We start from the raw sequence: 8,022 nt of genomic DNA on the forward strand, positions 1-8,022 counted from the left end.
TGAAAAAAAAAATAGAATGAATAATGAAAGCACTCTTTCCAAATCCTGAAGGATGGACTGTTTAGTCTTATCATCCTTCTTTTTAATTTATCTGCATGATGCAACAGTTTTGTCTGAAGTCTACTTTGGAGCATTTAACTGGTGCTGCTATACCAGTTTGTTCTAGTTTAAGTGAATTTCAAAAATCTAATAGTTTGAGTGAATCTGAATAAATGTTATGTTGGCTGGGGGAGGGGGAGTAGAAAACCACATGTTTGGGATGGAAATGGTCCCAAATCCAGTCCATGCAATTTCCAGGTGAGGTGGATATGACTTTTCTCTTAAAACTCTGGAGTATTGCTGGCAGTCAGTAGATAGTAGATAATACTAATCTAGATCGAACAATGGTCTGGCTAAGCACAAGACATTTCCCAGTAATCCCAACCAGCAAATTATGAACATGGTATTGAAGAAGATATCTATTGGATTGGGGGGGGGGGGGAGTTGATACATCAGTAGGGGAAAAGTGCACTCCAAACTAAAGCACTTTCTTCTCATCTGAGTTCAATCAGAATGGATGAAGTCTGTCAATAGTATGACATAAGCTATCTCACCACTCCGAACACTCGCCTCCAGTGTTCACAGCATGAGCTGTGATTGGCTGTCTCTACCTGGGTTTACCCAGCTTCTTGCTTCATACATAATATTTCCATTTAAGCAAGATGCCAGATGTAGTCCATCACTTTGGATAGAATATTAACTTGTAATGCTATACATTATTAGTCAGGACTCACATTATGAATTTCAAGTGAATATTTAGTTTTAAGAGAATTTCTCTCTCTTCATACTCCAAAACATGACCTTGGGATTTCATTTTACTCTTTAGATTATCAAAATTATTCTGTTTGTAGGCAGATCTGTATAATGCTGTATAGAATCATCAGAAAGTTACAAATGTTGCCCCTTTAATTCCATCTTCTAAATCTTTCTCTGCAGGCCACTTTTTTCCTATGCTTCCTCCAGGTCTAAATTTCCATGTGTTTTATCTAGTTAAATTGCCCAGTCATATTTTTCTTATATTGTACATGGCTCACCAGGGCTGCAAAGTCTTTGTTCTCTTCTTTCAGAGAAACAATTTCACCTTCTTTTAAATCTGTTTCTTTATGCAGCTTTTCATTTGCTCAGAATGCCTCAGACAGAGTTTTCCTGCTCTCCTCAGCCAACACAAAATGAAGGATTGCCTTTTGTTGTCAGATCAGAACCTTGGACAACTCCTCTAGTGTTTTTGCAATCTGTTTGAACAGCAGCTTCAAGTTTGGAAGCCTTTGAGGTAAGCTGATCACTCCAAAATTCCTCTGATTGATGGTTTGGCCTGCTCATTTGTTGGGCCAATAAGACAAGTTGCAATAGATGGTTGTATCATCTTCAGGGCCTGTCTCTGCAATGTGTCATTTGTATTACTTGTTGAAGGTTTTGTAACAATGGGCTTCTCAGCATCCAACCTGTGCTTCAACATGGAATATATTTATTTGCTTTCAGGATGAATCCAAGCCAAAAAATAAAGAAGAAAAGAAAGCAAACACTGAATTAGTGTCTTCTCTCAGAAGCTGCAAATTGCCCTCCAACAAAATGGGTCCCTCAGATATTAATCCTGCACACTTGTGTGAACCAATATAATGCAGCTGTCTATACTAATCAGTATACTTTAGTATGCATTTTCCTCTAATATATTTTCCTCTAAAATACGCATATATGTATTCAAAACAATAACAGAAACAAAAATAATTGGAGAATTTCACTGGAAAATTCAGAGAAGTGTAAATTTTGAAGGATAGCAGGATTTTAATTCATATTTGATACATAAATGTGAATAAATTTCTCCTTCATCTCTGACTCACAAGCAGGATGTCTGCATCCAATGAGTGGTAGTTGGAGGAAACAGCCTGAATAGGAACTACCTTCTTTCTTTTCTATAGCCAGTATTCAGTGAGTTGCTTCTATTGGTCTACTGCTGGAACAGAAGGAAGGCAATATCCTATCTCCTGCACCCCGTTCTTGGCCAACAGAAATGGAGAAAACTCTCTAGAGCTGGTTTTAAGTGACTTGTGAGGTGGAGAAGGGCAGGGGGAAGTGGGGAGGAAAAGAAACCTCTTACAGGTCTCCACTAATATGAAGTTGATTTCAGGCTCATGTCTTGAGTGTCTCCCACTGAAGAACATTTTAAGAGAATTGGTCTCTCTAGTCATGCAAGTGCAAAGAACTGTATCATATCTTTGTATTGTCTCCCTGTGGAGTTTTACAGAATCAGGCCACAGGAATTAGTAATCTGTCAACTTTTTCAGTTAGCTGCAGGGATATACTACACAAATGTTTTGCAAGTCATAAGTGCTATGCACACTGAATTGGGATTTTTGGCATCAGTGGAGTGTTTGGGTAATTCAGCCTCCTTATTTTTTCATAGTGTTAAAAAAATAAGTTGTTAGAATTGTTTACTCTTTTAGCGCGAGCTTCAGTTCAGCATTTATACAACAAATGGTGCTGACAGTTCCAAAAGAAAAGCTCTTGTTGGCAGATAAATATGATTTCACAGCAAACTGGTCAGGTTGTTTTTATAACAGCATGCTTATAATGCTGGGTCAAAAAACTAATTGCATCAAAACCAAAAGGACATGTATCTTGGAATAATGTGGTGTTTAGAAGAATATTTTAGTTTTTTTCTTATCAACCCCCCCCCAACTTAGCCATTGGTTATTTTTGTAGCTTATCATTGATTTAAACAGGAAATACATTAAAGATAAATCTGGGGGGGGCATTTCTTTCTTACATTTTCACCATTTGAATATTAACATTTTTGAAAGTGCTTAATGCTTCATTCAGAGTCAGGCTATTATTTATTTGGGGAAAATAGTTGCACCCATGGGGCTAGCAAAATATGAAATATAAAATGCAATTAAAAACAAAGCAATCAAATCAGCAACAACAAAATAGGAGAAGCTGTAAAATATATAATTGCAACAGAGGAATAAAACTAAAAGTATTATTCAACTAAAGGTTTTCCAAAGCTTGGAAGGGGGAGGCAATTGGCTCATGCCAGGAAACATGAGATAATGTTGCCAATAGATATCCAACTGATCTCTGAAGGTGGGGCTATTTGGAGAAGAATCTCTGACCCAATGGCCTAATCCAGCCCCTTAAGGTTCTCAATCCAATACTTTACAAGAGTCCCTTTTCCTATCTCAGTCCTTCCCCAATTAGCTGGAAAAGTAGTCCCCACTATCTTTGACTGCTAGTCACAGACTGTAGGTATTCCTTCCCATGCACTTAGTTACCATTTGCAAACATGAGCTGAGCCCAGAGGTCAGCCTCTTTGTCCTTATTCTCTAGACAGTTCCCTATAAACAAGTTTCTGATTCCCAGGCCATGTAGGACCACGGTGACCTGTCCATTTGTCCTTCATTTTTGTTGAATGATGCTACATCTTGATGTAGAAACCATCTGAGAGTGGCAAATGCTGCTGTTGTTCTGACTATCCAGTTTCCCACCAACAATACGAGAATATGTGCAGGGGAGAACAGTAAAATAAACACAGCTGATTCTTAGCGATATGGTATATGCATGCTGGAATTCCAGGGAGTTCACTGAAAAACAGATTTTGAATATTTCATGTGTTCTTCCTTGTACAGCAGCAGATCCAATGAGTGGATTTGGAAGGGGTGGGATCAGCTTTCTGGTACACTTGATTGCGAAGTGCACTGGATTCTCATTAAGTATGTCATTTAGCAGTGGCTAAAAAGACAGCTTACTGCATAAAACAAAGGCAATTTCAGACATTTCTCAGCCCACCTGGTGCAATGGCACAAATTAGATGTAAATTTTTTTTAAAGAATTTAATTGCAAAGATCGTTAAAGTGTAGGAATTAAAAATCTGAAAGGTTCACCTCATTAGTAATGAGGTCAAAGAAGGAGAAATAAGTCTAATATATATTTGAAAATGGATATCTGAGTTTACTAAAGCACCCTCAGCACTTTCTTCCCATTCAACAGACCATTATTACCAGTCTTAACATTATCAGTTGCAGTCTGCAGTGTGGCAAGGTTATTAAACACAATGAAAAGAGTGACAACGTGGTCACATTAAGAAAAGGCATGTTATCACTAACTAGAACTTTGTAAGAGGAGGATTCATGACAGAAAAAATGAGTAAGAACCACAAAGTAATACAAAGAAAGTCTGGCAAATTCAGACAAGACATAGTTTCTGTTTCATAATAGCTAGTCAGCTAGACTTCTCAGCTTCTGCTCACACTGATGCTAATTTTAAGAAACAATTATTTACAATTTTAAGAAACAATTATTAACAGAATTTTCATGACACAACTGACAAAGAATGTTACATTTTTCTCATTCTTTGGACTTAACTATGGTCCAAACTCCTCAGCAAAAGTAATCCATCTTGAGACCGCTTTAACTGCCCTTAGTAGATTCCTTCTACTAAGGAATCCTGGGAACTGTGGTTTATTGTGGCACCAGAGCTCTCTGGCAGAGAAAGCTAAATGTCTCACAAAACTGCAGCACCTAGAATTCCCTAGCACTGAGCCAGGGCAGCTAAAGCAGTTTCAACCTGGATTATTTTGGTAGTGTGTTTTGGACCTATTACCTCTTGCTTGCATACTCTCATCTGTTCCAACTGCTTTTCAGGTCCACCACCACCACCACCACCCCAAAAAAACTTCAGTCCTCTGGAGAAATTTTAGAGCAAATTTTTGCCCACATGTTCCCGCTGCCATGCAAAAGTCATGCCACACTGTTATGCCAAAGACTTGATTGCCTCTATTTAAAAAACAAACAAAAACAATCTGGATGAGTTTTCACCCTCATCCACTCTAAGTCTCAAATATACCTTAGAAACCTACCAAAACTTTCCAAACTGGGTAGAAAATATTTTTGTTTGTAGAAGGTCTATGGGCTTTGTGGAACAGACTTTGAGGACCCATGGGCCACATACAGTATGCAGGCTGCACTTGGCTCACCCTGGCATAATATATATATATATATATAGTATGAATGGGAGAAGAATTCTGTAAAATACAATTTATGGCTCTGAAATACTGAATTTCCAAGATCTTAGTATTATTCCAAGTCAAGCATTTTATTTAAGGATGTTTTTAAGACCTGTGTTTAATGTAGCTGTAAAAATGTGTTTAAATGGTAATTACTCATTCTTTGTAATTGGAAGCATGGGGCTATTGAGCATCTTTATGCATAAGGCAATAGCTTCCAGTAATCAAATTGTAAAAGATATACTATGGTTTGATGATGGAGTTAAACAATAACAAATGCTGCAGCATCAAGAATACATCTCTCTTACTACCAGGAGAAAAAGCTTATTCTCTGACAGTCTTAGAAATGAGTAATACATAGTAGTACTTAGTAAAATTGTAAATAGGAACGAGTACTCTATCAAGTACTCTATCAAGTGAATCAAGTAGTAAATAGCTGATTAAGACAAATTAGCTCTTAACTCATGGTTAAAGTGGTCTCAAACTGGATTATTTTTGCAATATGTTTTGGCTTTTAGGGGGTCAAGTAGACAGACAGGAAAGAGCAGCCTGAAGCTGTTTTTTCGAAGAGTGGACTGAGAGCCTACTGACCACACTGCCTGCTCCCAAGGTGGCCCACATTCATATGCCACGACCACATGGTGTGGGTGTATAATACCCTCTAGGGCTGCCCACTGCAGTAAAAGAGGTTTGGTGAAGGAGAGGTTCATCACAAACCCTCTACAGGGCATCGAAGCAGAGGTGTGCCCAGTAAAACACTGGCAATACACAATTATGCCACACTACATGGCTCCTTCACCCCATGCCCAGTATTGGACTGTCTTGTTTGTGTATGTCGTACTTATAGCCATTGGAGGCATTGTATTTTCCCTTGCTTTCATTGCCATTCCAACTGCTGGCTCTGTCCTTTTTAATTGCGCACAGGCACTGGTGCATTTATATCCCACTTTAGGGTTAGGGTTAGAATGGAGTGTTCCTTTCAGACCAGCATTGAGGTATTTATAGGTAGGGTCGAAAGTGTGCACTTTCCTGAAAGGAGTGGTTTCTTTAAGCTTCTTTTTAATCCAGCCCCCCCCCCCCAGCATGTCCACAGCATAGTTTCCAGCCACTTTGGGGGCATGTGTCATCTAAATGCCATGCCCCTATAGTGGCCTGAAACCACTTCTTTTGGCCCATCTGTTTGAGGTCTTTGTTAACTTAAGTTCAAAGCAGGAATCTCCTGCATCATCCCATAATGTTCTGAAAGAGTTCCAACCATCTCAGAACTTTAGGGAGGGAACAGAGGGGAAATGAGGATGGGAAAGCTTCCCATAAATAAACAAATAAATTAGGATCCATATCACTATTTTCTGTTTCTTGGTAGGGGAGTAACATGATTAAATAATAACTTCTATTCTGTTTCAGATACAGATTGAGACTTTTGAAGAGCTTAATTTTGTAATATGATTAATATCCATAAGTTACTCTGTGAAATTGTGCTTTCAGATATTGTTTGTACATTGATTATTTTGACCTCTAAAGTGGAAAATAAATTATTGGTATACAGCTTGAGAAATATATTTTAGTAATTTTCTCCTCTACCATAAAGTATCCCAAACATATACCTGGTAGTCAGCACACTTTTGCACACATTTCATGATTCAAAATAGTTGGTCCTTTGGCCCAAAGAGTTATATATACAATAGCATTCGTGCCATATTGGAAACACTTCTGAAAGCAGCTTGCCATGCATTATGTTAGCCTATGGCAGTGGTGGTGAACCTATGGCATGTGTGCCATCTCTGGCATGCAGAGCTCTCTGAGCCAGTACATGCACCAGCACCTTCTCTTCCTCCACCCTCCTGTCCCTTCAACTGTCATTGGGAAGGTAGTTAAAAGGATGGGAGGGCAGGGGAAGAGGAAGAGCTGGAGCACACCTGTTCCTTCTCTTCCCCTGCCCTTCTGTTCTGTTTACTCAGAGGAGGGCAGAGGAAGGAGTGGAGCAGGTGCACACCTGCTCCTCCTTCTCCCATGCCTTTAACTGGCTCCCAGAGCTAGGAGGATGGGGGAAGGGGCAGAGGGGGGGGGGTTGTCCTTGCCATCCCTTGAGGCTGAGAGAGCATGACTTGTGTCTGAGGTGCCTTCAAGTCATTTCTGACTGATGGTGACCCTAAGGTGAAACTATCATGAAGTTTTCTTGGCATGTTTTGTTGGTGTGTATGTGTGCTATTGCTAGCCTGAAGCTGAGAGAGTGCCTTGGTTTTCCCCACTTGAATTTCTGCCCCCCCAGAAGTCCTCCCCCAGAAAGTGGAACTCCTGCCCCCAGAAGTCCCTCCTGCAGAACACAGAAGTCTCATCCTCAGAAGTCCTGCTCCCAGAAGCCCCCCTGGCACTGGGTGACACCTGATGCAGGAGCCATCAGTGACCTTTTGTTTAAGAAAGTTAAGTTGATAGTATTCCTAGACTTCATAGTCTTTTTTATTGTGTCCAATAGTTCTACTCACATTGAATTACTAGAAGGCTGTACACATTTCTCCCACACAGCAGTAGAGCCAGAATGAAAATTACAAAGCCAACTTCAATCACTGTTAAAAAAAAAAAAAAAAGGTTCTAGTTTGACTAACTTGAAGAAGACCACTCCAAAACACATGCAATAAAGTATCTATTTATATTGGACCACTTATTTTAAATGCATGTGGCCAAATATTTATTTTGAATTCTTCATAATTTGCCTTGAGTAAGTTTTCGTTTTCAACATGAGTACAGTGGTACCTCGGGATACGAAATACCCAGGTTACGAAATTTTCGGGATACGAAAAAATCCCATAGGGAATTATTGTTCCGGGTTACGAATGTTTTTTCGGGTTACGAAAAAACTTTTGGTGCTTTTTTCGGCTTTTTCGCACGGAATCACGGCTTTTCCCCATTAGCGCCTATGGCAATTCGGCTTACGAAGGCTTCTCGGGTTACGAAAGTAATTCGTTCCGCGGCCGCTTTCGTAACCC

The 8,022-nt window shown here is 39.5% G+C and overlaps 1 pseudogene; it reads right to left on the minus strand.

Moving 5' to 3' along the window:
* Window positions 1–1,025: 1,025 nt before the first annotated feature.
* LOC121929108 overlaps window positions 1,026–8,022 on the minus strand; it is a 12,964-nt pseudogene continuing 5,967 nt past the window's right edge.

Source organism: Sceloporus undulatus, chromosome 4, assembly GCF_019175285.1.
Source record: "Sceloporus undulatus isolate JIND9_A2432 ecotype Alabama chromosome 4, SceUnd_v1.1, whole genome shotgun sequence".
In the NCBI taxonomy this organism is placed as follows: domain Eukaryota; kingdom Metazoa; phylum Chordata; class Lepidosauria; order Squamata; family Phrynosomatidae; genus Sceloporus; species Sceloporus undulatus.